The following is an 18,298-nucleotide window of genomic DNA, read 5'->3' on the forward strand; positions in this document are numbered from 1 at the left end:
GATCCTGACTTTACAATCCTGGCATTCACACTCATCAAGGTGCTGGCAGCGGTGTGAATACACAAAATTCAGCAGAATCATTCTCATTATATGTCATATGTAGATTAAAGCGAGGAACTCCCTCATGCTAATGCCAGTTTTGGGTAAGAAGGATGAGAGGACTGATAGGAGCTGAAGGCAGAAGGAGTCATGAGAAAGATGTGGAACACACAGCAGCAGCAATGGAGGAGCTTAAGAGGAAGCCCAGGCCAGAGCTGGGAGATGAAATTGTCTGCTGAGTACACTGATGTGTTTGATCACACAGTGGTTGGAAAGTCCTAGTCTAAAATAAGCTGAATGTTAGATGTTCTTTTTTAAATCTCAATTTAATGGTTGAAGCCTGTTTTAACGAGCCAATAACGGGCAAAGACCTCATTACTACAACTATTTCTCCCAAGTATTAACCTCTAGCAAAAAAAATATTTGGCTGAGACCACTACAGAGTTTCTGATTACAAAACAAGACCATCTTGATGATACGCATATCAAAGTGTTTGGAGGAAGGAAGGAGAGATGGGTTCTTCTGAACCATATTGTATGGACAGAAATCTTCAGAGTTGAACACAGGAATTAGCTTCTGAGGAATCGAGAAAGAGGATCATTTTAAGTAAGAGAAGATATCCGACTGATACTTTCAGTTGGCATGCCAGGAAAAGATAAATTCCAGGCAGGACCAGCTACATAATCTGTGGGGCACAAGGCAAAATGAAAATGCGGGGCCCTTTATTAAAAAACTCATTAAGGATTTCAAGACAGCAACAGCAGCGCATTAAACCAAACCCAGGGCCCTTCTGAGACCTGGGTGTGACTGCTTGGGTCGTACAGCCAGGAAGGTGGTCCTGATTCTAGTTGTATTGTTTTCATCAAGGCATTCTAGTCCCATAGTCACCAAGACCTAAATTAAGAAAGATGCACCACCACTCTCAAAACTCTCAGTTAACCCTGTCTTCTTAGGGTAAGGAGGCAACTGAATTCTGCAGTAAGGATCAGAAAGATCTGGGGTCTGCCAACATGTTTGATAAGAGTGCAACTGCACTGGCTTCTGCTACATTTGTTACAGCCACCATCCCCACTTCTGTCACCACCCAAAGATGCCCAGGATATCAATGTCTGGGAATTGAAACATATTTTCTAAAAACACAAATTTCCCTGAAAAACAAAACAAATCAAAACAAAACAAGCAGAAGTTACTAAAAAGAAGCTGAGTTTCCTGGATATAAGTCCTATCCCTGATTTCTTACTGGGCTTACCTTGAGCAGGTCTTGGGCATGTGCTCAGGCTCAGAAACACAGGTGAATTACCACAATAACTCTTTTCAGTTTGGGAAAAAATAGAGGAAACAGGAGAACCTGGTCTTAGCCCAGCAGAAACTCACTGGGTTCACTAACAGTGTGCTTGCTCCCTTTCTCTTTCTCTCTCTCTCTCTTTCTGTCTCATTATGCTAAGTCGGAGCTAAGACTTCACTCTCCGTGGAAGCTAAGTTTCTCTTTCCTGGATGCTTGGAATGGACCAGAGAAAAGGCATTAGAGGGTAATGGTCATGTCTAAAAAATCACATTTATTTATCTTCACCTGCCCTCCTCATGTCATTATCATTCCACTGAGGTCTGTATATAGAAAGCAGAGATTCAGTAGCCAAGATGAACATCAAAAGAATAACAGCAGTACCAAATAGATGAATGTGACCTCTTTCCCAATGATCTTAGGGGCTTTAAATGTACTGAGCCTGATTCTCGTAGGGACAGACCAGTAGCCTGGGCAGATGCCTAGGATGTTTGTGTAGGCTGACACTTACCCTCCCCTTACTATACATCTCTGTTCCATTTTCTAAAAAATAATGTCTAATATAGAGAACTAGTTCACTTCTACAGCCAGAATTATACCTTGATACTAGACCTTGATTTAGGATTTTTTAAAAAAGATATTTATTGGCAAAACTAATCTTTTTTCTTTTTTTTTTGTTTTTTTGTTTTTTTGTTTTTTTGCTTAATAGGTTTGTACTGCCTTGAGTAAGGCCACTAGGGTCCATAAGTAGATGGAAATGTGTCTGAATCTCTATAATTATGTTTAGATTTCAAAAAGTCTTCCATTCCACAGAGGTGATATAGGTTCAGTCATCATTTTCAAGTGTTTTAACATTGGTAATTAGCAGAGGCGGTCTTAAAATTTTTTAAAAAAAGTGATTGACCTTCATAACAGATGCATATATAAAATATTGATTCACTTATTTTGAAATCATTCTCCTGTTGGAAATATATAGCTATAATATATACATTTATATATGTGTGCACAATCAGCCTTAGCAATACCACTGAGAAGGAGACGAGGATAGATGGTTTTCTATTTATTTGACAAATACACTATTACATAGACAGGTTAAGTGATTTGTCCTGTAAGGAAGGGTGGAGCTGGAAAAAAAAAACAAACCTGTCACATCTGCTCTCAGGTTATACCACTCTGGAATTGGGTAGCCATTATTGTTTTTGAGCGACCTGATCTAAATGTTTGGCGAGGCAATTTTCCCGAAAAAAGATTTTACACTTTTTTTTTCCCTCGGTACTTTCTTTCCCCCTTTCTTTTCCTCCTCTCTGAGATTATTATAAACTAGCGATAAATGTGTCTGCTCTAAGTTTATGCTTTCTCTTCATGGATTTGGATGGATTTTAGCTCTTAACAAAGCATAAGAAAAAAAAATCACCTCTGAAAGGTAATAATGATAAATAATGCTGGGACAGTTGGTTTGAGTTAATGTCACTGTAATAGTTGATATGGGTACAAGTGAGGTCTTGGACTCACCTTTCACAAGAGCTAGTCTGTTGGCTCTGAACTGACCCAACAAGAGCAAAGGCTTCTATAAGGCAGAACTCACTTGTCAATTCCCTGCTGTTCTCCTGGGATCTCAGACAGGCCAAACATTTCTTTGCACCTTTCTGTGAACTGCTGCATCTTGGAACTGTCCTCTACTCTACATTAGGGCTACACCCTCTAAGTTCTTGACCTTAGATAGTCCTTCTCTATTTTGGTACATATTTGCATGATGCTCACAGTGCTATACTTAATTTAAAAAATTGGCCTGTTATTTGGCCAAGGAAAGACTATTTTGGTATTGTTTTAATTCTTTACTATCTATTTTGTTAATTATTTGTGTGAATAAAAAAAAATCCTAGATTTCTTGCCTCTTGTCATGGTACTATTTCCCAATATTATCTGGTAAATACTTAGGAAATACAATTTTATTTTAATATGTCCTAAACAAAACACAATTGTGAAAGAAAACCGGTAGAGAAAAACATAATAAAGTTTGAAGATAAATAACAGTTAATTCTGAAATATCTGCCACTCTTACTCCTTTATATTAGAACCTAATGTTGCCAAGAAATTAGTCATCCATACCGATTTTTTTTAAATGAAGGGACAAAATAAGTTTCTTTTCTGATGATAAGAACTGTAACCCCTGCAGCATAATAGCACCTGAGCAGCATCTGTGATGTGAAACTGGCTTCAGTGATTTCTCTTGAAGAAGACTGCTTAGTCAGGACCTTCAAGAAAGCTGCTGCTGTTTAGGACCTAGACGCTATGAGGAACGTCCTGGTTCCCTACAGAACTTGGGCTGGCTGTCATCCCATCCGGTATCCAGTCTGCAGTTGCCACTCAGACACGTAGAGTGTGTGTCTGGGGACGACACACAGTAGAATAGGAAAGGATACAGAGCTCTGTCGTACCAGCACATTTATTGTAAGGAACTAGTTATGCTGCAACTGCTTTGCTCTTTTATATTCTAGGCAACACACCGGTGAATATAAGTCATAACGAACATATTCAACATTTTTTCCATCAGTTCAATACATTCTTCATAAATATTAGAGACGGAAAAGACCTAGAAGATTACGGAGTCCAAACCTCCTTTCTGTACCGCCCTTTCCCCCACCTGTTGATGCTAGCTCAACAAAACAAGACAACAACAAATCACACAAGGAAAGCGACAAATTCACAAGTTTTACAAGTAAAAAGGAAAGCTCCAAGAAAGTCTGTATTGAGGGTGAGGAAGTTCAAGGCCTTCTCTTCCTGCTGGTGGTGGAGCTCTGAAGACTAAAAGTATGGTGGCCCTTTGCTGTGAAGGCAAGCCAAGGGAGAAAAATGCCAGTTTCTCCTCTTGAGAATCACAATTCAAGGTAAAGCGCAAGAGGCAATGCCATGTCCTTGGCTAACTGCTTCCTATCTGTCTCTACAACCTGGTGTGGACTCAGGCATTCTTCTCTCCTGTTAGAACTTGAGATACTGACGATAATGACAAAAGAAAATGTATAAATGAATAGAGAGTTAAAACTACTAGAGTCTGCTCCCTGGGATTATCTGTACTACCAAGATAGGAAAACTTTGCAGATGCTACTGTCTCTCTAGAGGAAGAAATGCTTGCATTTTAATATTCTCAGCAGCTGGTTCCTGTTGAATGCCATCAGGATGATTCAGCCACCCACCAGGAACACCAGTAATGGCAAGTGCACACAGAGAAATCTGCAAAACTTTCTTCTCTTGATGCCAACACTATTACTCTGGCAAAGTCAGAACCCTTTATTGAATTACCAGTTCTACTAAATGTGACCTTGTTCCCCTCACAAATACCAGCTCGCTTTCAAATAAATGGAACTTCTGGCTGATTAAGATGCAGCATACTTCCTGATTTAAGCACACCCTACAGTCAGCTTCTCCTCAGCTATGGCCATGTGATTGGCCCCCTTTTATTTTCTCACTATTCACTGTAACCCTGAAGAACCAGTAAGATCCATATACACCTCGAATCCACCTTGTATACCATCCTGCCTACAGCTGACTTGAAGTATTTAATGCTATATCTCTCCCCTGACATGCCTCAAGTTATTTTATCATTTCCAGTTTTTAGAAGTTTCTCATTTCCACAGAATGGGGTTGCATGCCAGGGAAACAGAAATGTGTAGATGACCTGCATTGACCCTAGACCTCACTGATACAGAATTACCATACCACATTCAAGTTAGATAAAAAATTATATACTTGCCCCCTTCTTCAAACAGACCAGATTAGACACTAAAAGGAAGAAATGCCAAAGATGACAGCTAGCTCTCAAAAATGTCTCACTGCCTCATTTTCTGGTCCCCAAAGTAAAATCTAAGGACATTCAACACAGATTCAGGAGCTTTCAACAGCCGTGAAAATATATGGCTGGAGAGGGAATTTATAAATGTAACGAATACACAATTGGCTTATAACAGATGCAACTAAACTTAAATTCGATATCTTGACCTGCTCTCCAAAGTGAAAGTTTCTAGTTCAGGCTGCAGACAGAGGTATAACCAGCTCATTAATCACATGAAACAGAACTACAAGCTGACATCTCTGGGGATGCTGCAAAGAGCAATCCTATGTGATTGGGGGGCCTGTGTGGAACCTGAAAGGGAAGGCAGGTGGCACCGACAGTCTACAGTGAGCAATACTGATATCGTTTATGGCGTCCATAGGTTGGCCAGGGCTGACTATTCTAAACTTCCAGGAAAGAATTGAAGGATCTTTGTAAGGAAGTAATGGGGCCTATGGACTTGCACAAAAAAGATTCAATATATTTTTATTCAGCTCCTATTATGTAAAAGTCATTGTGTTTGTTGCTTGAAGAGATTTTGAACTCAATAAGATCAATCTATGAGCTCGAAAAGAATACTATTGGGGAAGAACTAGGGGAAAGGGAATATTAATAATAGTAGTAGTAGTAACAACAACAATGATACTGAGAGAAGATCACGCGCTAGTCATGGTACCAAGCACTCTATATACTCCATTTCAGGAATCCTTACAATATCCCAGCAAGGTAGTTATCATTTTCCTACTTATAGATGTGGAAACTGAGGCCCAGTGAAATTAAGGGCACTGCCCAGATTACATAGACCTGTTCCTTACATTACAAATAAACATACAAATGGCTAATCTATAAGAGAAAATATGACAAAAGCCATTAAAAGATAGAGTACTGTAGAAATAGAGAAGGCAGAATTTGTCTCTACTTGGGAGCACCAGGTGAAAAGAACAGGGGTGTGGAAATGTAGTGTGCGCTTAGGAGACAAGGAGGAACCCAGTTAAAATGTGTTTAAACTTACTAACTCAGTACCCTCTGATTAGAACTCACATTTTGATACAACAGTTAGATACATTGATTTGTACAGGAAGATTTCTAAGGAGAAGGACTACTTTCTAAAGGATTTTCTGACTACAATTTCTCAAAAAATTTTTTTCTTTTCTTTTTTCTTTCTTTCTTTTTCTTTTTCTTTTGGTGGGGATAGAGGGAAGAAGAGAAATGAGATACAAGGTTACCTTGGAGGGGATATGAGGGTTGCATGAGGGAAGCAATGTTAACAGCAGAGAGTGTCCACGGAGTGCCAATGTGGGTGCATTTTCTTTCATTCCCCAGAATGCCTTATCCTTACCACACATATTTGCCCCCACCCCATGTAAGGTAGGGTTATCGGTATAGCAATAGGAACGCTAAGGGCCTGCTTACTCTGCTTTCTTCCTCAATTACTTCTGGAATATCATCCACATTTTATTTTTATAAAATTTGTTTTAGGGGTCAGGCTTGCGGTGTAGAGTAGAAGCTAGAAAACTTGAGTTCTCGTACAATTTGTCTTTCTCATCTTGAGAAAGTTTGATCACTTTTCCATTTACGTTTTCCTATTAGCATGGTGTAAGCCCAAATAGCATTTCTTCTTCTGTTAAACACCCTATCCCTTTGGTGGAAATAAAATTTTGTGCTTTACTGAAAAATTTCCATTCTTCTCTGTTTAGAACCCCTGGTTCACAGAATCCAATGTATAGCACCACTAGTCAAGATGAATTTGTGGAGCTTTAGTTTCTCTGGTTTTTAAGCTTTTATATGAAATAGTGTTTTCCAAATGTAAGTCACAATATATAAAATACATATTTTAAAAAATTCTACATGGTCCTGCGCCAGATATTCAGTATTCCTTTCTGGAGAGTTTGGTAACCCATTCACCTTTATTGAGATATCTAAGGCTCCTTCAAGCTCTAAGATGCCATGATTATGATTCTGTGATGCTGACATTTGCTTTGTCGACACTTAAAGCAGAGCTTTTCAACTTCAAACAATAGCATAACAAGTTGCTATAACAATTACACTTATATGAATCTTTAAGCAGATGAGCATAACAGCTCTTTACAACTATTACCACACTGGACAGCCAAAGCTTAGGAGGTTGTTGTAATTCTCTGCAAAAGTGAATTCTACACTTGATTATATCCTATAAGGAAAAGTATTGCCTTTCTATCTACTTTAAAATTCATGGACTCTTTTTTTTTGGTATCTGTTAGTTTTGCAGCCAGCTACAAGCTTTAAGCATCTCCAATAACTTTCATCATTAGCCTCCACTCTGTCATGGCTCCAGTGTCTCACCCTTCTGACCTTGCCCACTGAGGTCACTCTTCCTGATGTAATCACACATGCTTCTTTGTAGTTACATTCGTCACAGTGCTCATTAGAATTATCATCACTCCTACTGCACCTTAGGTCAACGAAATTAAATGTGCTTATGCAATTTGTTGTCATTTTAATTTTTCAGCCAGGATTTCTTCATCCAGAAGGACGATTTTATTTTATCTGATCAATAAATAACTAGCCAGTCGAATGACTCTGGAAAGGTTGGTAGAAAGTCGTTTACTGGGGCAAAATCTTAAGTCTAGAGAGGTTTTTGTAAACTTGGACAGTGACATTTCACTGACCTTGAATCCATAGGTTCACAATGTATTGATGTCAACTTAGTCTTTCAATCTAGTAAAGCAATAAGGATAAAATATGCGTGATTTATATTTATGTGTGTGTTGAATTTAATAAATTAGTCAAGAGTCAAGGTATTTTTTTTTTTTTTTTTTTTGCGGTATGCAGGCCTCTCACTGTTGTGGCCTCTCCTGTTGCGGAGCACAGGCTCCGGACGCACAGGCTCAGCGGCCATGGCTCACGGGCCCAGCCGCTCCGCGGCACGTGCGATCTTCCCGGGCCGGGGCACGAACCGGTATCCCCTGCATCGGCAGGCAGACTCTCAACCACTGCGCCACCAGCGGAGCCCAAGAGTCAAGGTATTTTTTAAATAAATATTCAAGTCCGTTCCACAGTGACTAATTCACTTTCAGATATAGTCTAAAATATTCTTTTTGGGCTGCCCTGGTGGCGCAGTGGTTAAGAATCTGCCTGCCAATACAGGGGACACGGGTTCAAGCCCTGGTCCGGGAAGATCCCACATGCCGCGGAGCAACCAAGCCCGCGAGCCACAACTACTAAGCCTGCACTCTAGAGCCTGCATGCCACAACTACTGAAGCCCGTGTGCCAAAACTACTGAAGCCCACACGCCACAACTACTGAAGCCCACATGCCTAGAACTCGTCCTCCGCAACAAGAGAAGCCACTGCAATAAGAAGCCCATGCACCACAACGAAGAGTAGCCCCCGCTCGCCGCAACTAGAGAAAGCCCGCGTGCAGCAACGAAGACCCAACGCAGCCAAAAATAAAAAATAAAATAAATAATAATAAATTAAAAAAAATATTTTTTTGCTGTAGTTTTAACTTTTTTTTTTTTTTCAAATAAATAAAGAACGTACATAGACTGTGAAGTGGCAATGTAGTCCGTTGTGGCATTCTATATATTCCTTAACTTTTGCTCTTTCTATGGTCAGGGTATGTAGAAATAAATAAATCTACAATAGTTTAAGTCTAGAAATTTTTGTTTGGCTAAACTCTGAAAACATAGCTTAAATAGAGTTGAAAGCTTGGCATCTCATCATTTCTTTACATTATAAGGCTTACAATGCCACCTTATAAAAGATATATTCGTTTATTTTCATGTTCAATCAAAAGTGTAGGTTTTCAGGTCTAGGAATGGATTACAGATCGTTCTCTCCTGGTTATTTTTGGCTTTAAGTATATTGATCATTTTATCATTTTCTTGTTTTAAACTGCTTTAAACACAGCACAAATGTTATTCTCATCATGCCAGAAATGGGTTTGGAATTGATTTTGAGTTTCCATCAGTTTTACTCTTTGCTCTCTGTGAGAAGTTTTTTACTTGCTTAAATTCAAAAGGATAGTTTTGTTCAAAAGATGTCAGAGTGCAGCATTCAGAGATCCTTAGCTGGACAAGAAAACTGACATTTTCTTCTTTACAAAAAAATAAAAATCATTGCATCTATTGCCACGGACTTTATTGAAATTAGTGAAGAATCATTCATACGAATGCAATTTCAAGGGTTTCCTCCCTCTTTCTCATCATGTAAGTGTTCGACAAAAGCATGCATCTTCTAAGAAGCTGGCCTGATTGGTCCAGGTTGGCACTGTTTCAGTGTTTGGCCTACAGCGGCTGCTTAGGAATAATTTCATCTCATCCTCTCTGTTTTTCTGGACTGTATCGGACTCAGACACGTGGTATGCAAAGGAAATCCAAGTCCCTTAAAAATGCTATTTCTTTTGGTACTAAAGCCAAGCCCAGTTCTACTTTGGCCAAATGATCTTATCAAGATTTAACAAGAGATATTCAGTAATATCTCCAATCTGGGAGAAGACATTCCACTAAGAAAGATAATTTGCTACAGAATATCTATATTTTCTCTTCAGGCAAGGACATGATCGAACTTTATCCCATTGGTACTGAGAACACTATAACACTGATGCAAATTTTATGATAATTATTCATTTCAATTAATTTAAACGGAAATAAACAAGTAGTTCTTTCCATATTAAAGCAGATACTGGAGATCTATTTTCAGTTATTGTTGAAAATATTTTGGCTTCCATAAAGGCACCTTCCTAACACAGCTGCTTTGCCCTCCTCTGCACTGTCACAATTCAGAATTTGTCACATTTCAGCCAGGTTCTCTAGACTAATTGGATGAAACAATTGCTTTACAGTATTAAAATTCCTTTGCAGAATCAAAGGAGAGGAGATCTGCACAGTTCAGATAGCCTGGAAGATTTACAACAAACACAGCCCAAATCCTGTATGTTCCATACATCTTTCTACATTTACAGTAATAATCACTTCTATAGTGTTAGGAGTTAACTTCACACTTGAGAATATCAACAAACATAGGGAGAAATTTAGATATGTAAACTTCATTTCCCACCTCATCCTTCCTTCTCCCCTGTGCTGTTTTGTGTTTCAAAGCAGAGTGCTGCATCTTTTTTGAAAAGTGTCAGGAAATCGCTTTCCTAGCAATCTAGGCCCTTGAGTTTATATGTGTGGTGTGACACACCTTGAAACAGAGAGCCCCACAAACCAGAGTGGGATGTTAATTTAAATACAGACTTAGGGGGAAGAGCTCCATCTACTGAATTAGTTAGATCACAGTTTGTACCCTATAGTTATCCCATTCACTACTTTCAACCTCGTAGAGGCTCTGGGGAGAACGGAAAAGTTACAGACCCCCAAACAGCTTTGAGTCTGATGCCATTTTGAATATTTCCCAGTTACCCTGAGCCCCTTTTCTTTGCCCTTCCCATTCTCCAAAGCTTTCCATGTTTCAATATGAAAGAAAAATGGGATGCTTTGCTGGGTAAATCATCCCTGGAAAAAGGTAGAAATCCATTGGTAATTGAAGGAAAAGCCCCAAGTAGCTGAAGGGAAAGCAACAGAAAAAAATCGCTCTACCTGACCAGTTGGCAGCCCAGGTAAGAAGCAAAGGGAAGAGTAGCCTACTTACTCCTCCCGCCTTACATCATTGCTCGGGAAGTCTGCAGCCACCCAGCAGCAGCTCTTCTGGGCTCTCCCCAGCTGCACAGTGCTGTTGTGGCACTGGGAATTTGCTGTGGCTTCATAAGATTATGGGGATATGCTTCAGCAAGCCAAAAAAGTCACAAACAAAATTCAGGAGAGAAAAAAAAGTACAAAAACAGCTGATCTTACTGGAGAAGCACTTGGCATTTTCCTACATATGCCACAATTTTCTTTGGTATTTCCTGGTTCTATGATCAGAAAAGTTATCATATCACGTTTATTACTATTGTGTTTTCAGGGTTGCTGGTGGCGGGGCGTGGTATAGTGAGAGCACACAGACCAGACATGGGAGTAGCAAGGTAAAGATTACTTCTCCTACTTGTTTGAAAGCTTTCCAGGGGATCATGAGGTTAAAAAGTTTTCTTCTTCAGAATACTGAAGACATATAGAAATAATATACAGAAAAAATAGCCATAGCCTTTCTAGATTGGGAAAGTAAAAAAAACTTGTTTAACACAGTAACAGATACGGAACAAAGCAAATCGTATCGGAATAAACCTGAATGTTAATACAGCTGCATAAAATTCAGGAGTATATAAGACATAAAAATACTTTATAAGTTGAGATAAATTATTAGAATATAAAAAGACATTAATAAGTATATATATATTAAATACTCAGAGGGATGCAATAATTGGATTTTTAAATTACAGAAAAATAAAATATAATAAATTAATAAAAGTTTGCATTAAGGCTAATCCTCTTTCATGCAAAAATAGAATTAATATAAATGTAAAGTGAAGCTGTGTCTCCGTATGTGTGTGTATGTGTATATATATATGTATATTTGCACAAAGTATTACTGAGTGACATTGAAAGGTGATATGTTGCATAGAAATAAAAACTTTGAATTATTTTAAATTGGGCATTTAAAGTATCAGCATTAACCTGGCAGAGTTTTTTCTTTTTTTAAAATAACATTTAATTTTCAGTTCTATTTTAAATCATGGAAAGAAAAAAATTAGAAAAGCATTGCATAGATGCACAATATGTATTTTGTAAAAAAATTTCATTTGCATTTCTTAGAATATTTAGTTCTCAAAAAACGGCTAGTTGGCTTTTCTTCAAGCCTCTGCAAGACAAGTTCAGTTCTGAGTCAAGAAAAGCTATGAGAAATTTCACCTCAAAATGAAATTTGTTTGGATAATTATAAAGGCCTGAAAAATGAGATTATCTCCACCATAACTATAACAAACAGCTAATGAATAAATATATTCTGGCAAGAATCGATAAGAATTGCAAAGCCTGAGAGGGTCATCGCAGGCTTGAAAAAGGTAACCAAGTAAGGAAACATCAAATGGAGTTAATGGAGATAAATAAAGCATTCTGAAAAATGTAAAGTGTTAACAGTCACCGACAGGAAAGAATATACTTCCACAGGGATGACAACAACAAAATGAAACAAAACAACCCAAAACAACTGGAAATATATATCTCCTGGAGCAAAGTATGACTACTTATTCAGCAAGAGGAGAACCTACTTCTTTGTCATTCCCTTTGGAAGCCTGCTTTTTTTTTTTAAAAAAAAAAAAGGTTGTACAAAAGATACATGTGTTCTTTTTCTGGTATTATTACAGGCCCACCTAGATTTAGCTTTCGGTTCCAGATGAGATCAGGCATGTTCAGACTAGCACATCTTTGCTCTGTAAGCACAGAGCTGCTATCTTTTCACTGGCAAATTCTCGGATCCCCAAATTTATGCACAATAAATGCCCTTAAAAATCTGCAAATTTTCTACTTCAGTCAAATACCTCATTGAGTTCAAATTTTTTCTTATTTTACTCTGCTAGTAGTAAGCCGAAAAGTTAAGGCAGGCGACTCCCATAAGAAAGGAAAGTTGAATAGTACTTACCCTAAGTATAATGTGCAAGCCTTAATGGGGGAATCTACTTTTGCTCTATGGTTTTTAGAAGGGAATCCAGGTTTAAACTCAGCTCTCGCCCTTTTCCCTTCTGGAAAACTGAGTAGACTCACTGAAGGTGGCTCTGAGAAAGATCCTACAAATCAACAGCCTTACCTGTGGCCATTCAGAAGACTGCACTTTGGTGTGTGTTTAAAACTATGAATAAAGTCAGACACAGCGCATGCTCAGCAGGCAATTTAAAAATATTTATAACATTGTTGTTTCAAAAACAAATTTCCTCAAACAAAGCAAAACTCACATTTCTGATCCATGCCAAGTTTAACGTTCTGAGACAAAGCTGTTTTGGAGTTTTCTGCTGGGGAAAAGAAAGGCTTCTAAAATTTTTGTTGAACGAAAAATAGTTCCCTCTTCCCTTTTGGATACTCTTGAAGAGGTGGAATAAAATTCCCTCTAAGTTTCAACAAAATTCACCTTGGGCTAAGATAAGGCAGTAGATATTTAAGGTCTGTAAAAAATAATTTGGGGGAGAGTAACAAGGAACGAAAAACTATAAGTTTAAAGAATGTAATGGTCATCTGTAACTTCAAGGCAGTCTTGCTTGTTACTATCCCCAAAAAATCCTGATACAAATAGGATATATTATGTTACGTATAGATAGGTTATGAATTGATAAGAATAATGCATAGGAATCTATTTGCACACCTAGAGAAGTTATGTTTTTCTTTTGCTAACTAAAATCTGAACTCTTGAAAACTGAAAAAGAAATACATCAAAAATTTAGGAGAAACCCAGGAATAATGTCAGTATAATTCCTCTGTTTTACATAGCAGGCATGGAGAGGAAGGCAATCACATATCTATTAGTTAAATTTTGAGTTACACAGAATAAAAATTGGCTTAAATACAGTTTTTAAGGCCCTAATTGCAGCAGGAATGCCTGTGTTACCCTGACTGGAAATTTTTTCTCCTCTTTGAGTATCCCTAAGTATTCCATTTTACCATCTATCACCAAACCCTGCCTGGCCCACAGATCTCACAGATCTTATTTAAATCTCTCACTTAATTCTTAAGTCACTGAATGACTTTCAGCCCCTGCTCTACTTTCCAGGGGTGCTCAGCTGGCCTCACAAAAGCTCCACAGACACATCGTTCAGTATCTCTGATGCTTTCAAGCTCAGCAGAGGGTGCCAAAAAAAAAAAAAAAAAAAAAAATCAGTGATTAAAAAAAGTTTATTAAAGTGAAACTAGGAGTGCAGATTTGAAGAAGTTGCTTCTACTTTTATTTCCCTCTCAACTCAGCACAGGTGTTTCCTAACTTATACTATTGTGCATGCTGATGAGGGGGAGGGTGAAATTAAGGTGAGGGAATGGGCCAAGGGCCGACCAGCAAGCATTTAGGATTTCCAGTCTCATGTGTTAATGGACATGTCTAAAAACGGACCCCCCAAAAGCCTAGAATGAGGTTTCTTTTTGGCAAATGATTAAACCAGTACACTGAAATAATTAAAGCTTTGTCCTTAAAGAAAGCATCAGATCAACAGAACAAAAACAAAGATAAAAATTGCACACACATATGCATGCACACACACACACTCTCTCGCACACACAGATACACAAAACTAGCGGGTGAGGGGAGAAGGAAATTAAATAAAAGAAAACAAACAGAGTCCTAACAGGCCATTCTCCGAAAAGGAATCTAAATAAAAAGTCATATGATATCTGATAGTGCAGGACACGTCGCCAAGAACTGGAGCGGATTGCCTACAGGAAGAAAGGGCCAGTGTATTCCAGCTCAAAGAGCTTTTCTTTCCTCCTCCTCTATTTTTTTTCCCTTTTCTCCTCGACTGTGAATGTGTTACTCTCAGGTCAGATGCACGAAGAATCCCAGAATGACAGCTATCACCTTTCACTGTACTCCTGGCGGCACAACTGGCTGATAGGAGCTGCCTGAGTTGGGATCAAGAGGGGCTAGTGCAGCTTTCAGTAACAGCCTCTTCCAGTAGCCCCTCTGTCTCTTTCCTAGACCCCCTTGGTCACATTAAAAATAGAACAACAACAACAACAACAAAAAAGCACAAGCAAAAAACAAAACAAAAAACAAAAATGCAAACACAACAGCCCACAGCAACAAAAGAGTTCAAGGGGAAAAAAAAAATCAGAAACAAGCCAAAAGGGGAAAAAAAAAAAGCTCTTGCCTTCAATATAAAACTTTTTCAAGACCGAGTTTCTTTTCTCTTATTTTGATGACTTTCTTTTTAAAGATCTTTTTCTCCTTAAGCACTCTTAAGAGCATTAAAAATCTCTACAAAAATACAGAAAAGTCTCAAGGCAATATAAGAATTTTCCTGAGGAAAACACATAACGGTAAGAAGTGAGTTACCCTAGAAAAATTTGGATTCGCCAAAAGTTCCCCTAATTCTAATGTCTTTCAGCGACTTCAAGTGCAAACACTGGCCACCTAGCTCTTGTTTTTTCTCTGGTGGGTCATTACTGAGGCAACACATACACAGTAAGGTTTCCCGAAAAGACTCCTTGTTATCAAGTTACTTCAAACATAAGGCGCTCACACCTCCCAGCCAGAAGGGCTTATTGACTAGACACCACTCTCTGCCCTGATATGTATTACACCCTTAAGAAGCAGTTACTTAAATGTATTCTAAAAATATGGAAAAATGTATATATTTTCCCTACAGTTTCCCACCCCAGGGACAGGAACAGATTATACTTTCAGTGAACGAAAAAAAAAAAAAAAAAAAAAAAAGAAGAAAAGAGTTTCTGAATCTTGAAACAACTGTTGTATCTGGTTTCCACTTAGTAAAATAGTTATCTGTAGTTAGGTGCTGTACATAATGTATATTTAAGAATTTTTGTGGTGCTTGTGAATTTTCCCCCTGTTCAGTTTTGTGTCTATTAAGTATCTTAAAGAGATTTCCAAATAACAATTGAAATATAAATTCATTAGGAGGAGAACTTTTAGAAAGAAAACATTTTCTTGAGTTTATCATTCCAGGATGTCAGTATAAAGATATAAATGTACAGCATATGTATAAGGTGGAATTGTTTACACGTCTTGCACAGACAGTTCACATGATTTCTTTCTTCTTTTGTTGGAGCATTAATTTGAAAATGATAAGCATTCTGGAATGTTTGCTACAAACACAAATTCATGGTGAAAATATACATGCATAGGCAAAAAATCAAATGGAGAACACGCAAAGCTACGTGGCAATCAGAATCGTAGAAAAATCTCTGTCTAGACTATATTTCGCTTGAACTAGTGTATCACGGATGGGGCAGTAATCTCTCTGGGGGTTTTGTAATTTACGTCATTAAGTAGAAACAAAAATAAAATACAAATATCTGTTCCCTTAGTACCTTTTCTTAATAACTGACAAGTGACACAAGCGGTACCTTTTAAACGGATGCAAAAACTTGTGAGACCGAATGAACTAATGTACCCCATTGGTATTTTGGGAACCCAAATCCCATAATTAACTTTTTACCTAAGTGGCAAAAGTAGAAGATATTCTTGCCACTAAATTGATTATTTTGTGGAGTCTTGTTCTCTCCTCCACAGGATTTTAGGGACCCAGAATGGGTAAAGAGATGACAGCAGAGGATGAATCCTGAACAACTTTTATTGTGAGTAGAAAAAAATAGCATAGAGTGAGCATAGAACAGTTGGATTTAGAAAGATTAAAAGATGAGAAAAGAGCAACATATCCAACTTAATTAGTCTTTTTCCTTTTCCTTTTTTATGTATATATATTGGGGTGATGCGGAGAAAAGATAACTGGATTTCTTTTGAATGTCTTTGTGTCTTTATAGAGTGAATGTTCTGTTCCTGTCTCTCTCTTTTTAGGCGAAAAACTAATAAAAATAGAAAAACATATATCAGACATTAAGCTCACTGCCCCCCCCCCACCCCTTCCCTTTGTAAAGAACTCTTTGTTCTCTAGTGAAAATGCTGAAAAATCCCCGGGCAGCTACTCCCTGAAACAAGTGCAAAACACTTAGAGGCTTTTGGGCTGGCTGGGAGCCAGGAACCCTCCCGCTGTCTGGTTAGAAGAGGAAAAAAAAGAAGAGAGAGGGAGAGAGGGGAAGAGAGATGGGGGGGCAGAGAGAGAGAGGAAGAGAGAGAGAGGAAGAGAGAGAGAGAGAGAGGGGGAGAGAGAGAGAGAGAGAGAGAGAGAGAGAGAGAGAGAGAGAGAGAAATTGGAGCTTCCTTTAATAGACATAGGAAGCAGCGTTTTTTTTTTCTTTTTCTTTTTTTTTCAAAACTGGCGGTCAAGCGTTAAGTAACTCCCGTCTAAATCCACCTGCTAGAAATGAACTTGGGTAACCCCCCAGGGGTGCACAAAGACAGGGAAGACAGTAACATAGTCCATACTCTTTCCCACCCCCCGTTGTACTGCTTCCATTCTTTCTGCTCCCATACACAAATGCCCACAGATCTCACGCCACCCCCTTACCCCCCAACAACAAACACAGCGAAATACATGCTCCCTAGGTCTCTTAAAAAAAAAAAAAAAAAAGGCTTTTCCATCTCGGTTGCGACACAGTGATAAGGGGTAGCGAACATCTCATACCTGGTGTGAATGCTAATCAGTCAGGAGTTCTCCTTTTCCCAAGACAGGGAACTGTTTCCTTCCAAATTTATTAGAACCTCCTCCACTGCCTCTTTGAAAAACCTTCTTTGTCACCCTCTCCCAAGTCCCGATACTTCTTTAAAAAAAAAATGGCTTCGGAGCTCCTTCTATTCTTGATATTGATTCTCTCTCTCTCCCCCCACCCCTCCTCCTCTCTCCTGTCTGTGTCTCTTCTGAGTGGTCTATTGATAAGTCCCTGGAGGCACTGGGTCAGCCTGCCCGTAGGAAACCAGACACAATGCACAAATCTCCGAGTGCCATTCTGCCATCAGCAAGCAGACCACGTTTAGGAGAGAGAGAGAGGAAAAAAAAAAAAAACAGTAGAGCAAGAGACAGAGAGAGAGAGAGAGAGAGAGACCAACCGAGGGAGGGAGAGACCGAGAGGAAGAGGTGGGGGAGAGAGAGAGAGAGAGAGAGGGAGAGAGAGAGAGGGGGAGAGAGACAGAGGGAGAGAGACACGGAAGGAGAGAGAGAGAGTGTGAGAAAAAGACTGATTGGAACAGGAGGGAGGGAGAGAGAGAAAGGGAGAGGGAGAGAGAGAGCGCGAGAGGGAGAGCGACACTGCCAGTCAGGTTAATCATCCCTACTTTAATTAGCTGTTCGGCTTAGACATAAAACAATTGAATTTGAATGATCTGTCAGCAGGCTCGGCTGAACCAAAGGGGAAAAGCGAATATTACAAAAAGACTGTTGGTGTGTTCTGATAAGCAATACTGCTCCTACTGACAAATCCTCAAAGGGGGAACTATTAAAACTTACAACTAAACAAAAAGTGCAAATGTAAATGGCACTAGATAGAGGTCTTTTTAAAAAATAGAGTTTTCTACCCTAGTTTTATCAATGTAGATATTTATGTGCAGGTGCCAGCATATTAGGGTCTGTGTGTAATGTGTGAAAGTTTATTAACGATGGTCTAGGAGTGTAGCAGACAGATGCTGCAGAGAAC

At 38.8% G+C, this 18,298-nt stretch overlaps 1 protein-coding gene across 4 annotated transcripts in view; it reads right to left on the reverse strand.

Annotated features, from left to right (window-relative positions):
• Positions 1-18,298, reverse strand: part of ZBTB20 (zinc finger and BTB domain containing 20) — a 288,208-nt gene that overhangs the window by 100,028 nt on the left and 169,882 nt on the right. The window contains exon 1 of one of the 4 annotated variants that reach the window (XM_060099881.1): positions 13,003-13,055. The exons of the other annotated variants lie outside the window; for them this stretch is intronic. The gene's annotated coding sequence lies outside the window, so the exon portion shown is untranslated. Of the gene's footprint in view, positions 1-13,002; positions 13,056-18,298 lie in introns of those variants that run through there. 4 annotated transcript variants of the gene reach the window in all.

This window comes from Mesoplodon densirostris, chromosome 5 (genome assembly GCF_025265405.1).
Source record: "Mesoplodon densirostris isolate mMesDen1 chromosome 5, mMesDen1 primary haplotype, whole genome shotgun sequence".
NCBI classification, from domain to species: domain Eukaryota; kingdom Metazoa; phylum Chordata; class Mammalia; order Artiodactyla; family Ziphiidae; genus Mesoplodon; species Mesoplodon densirostris.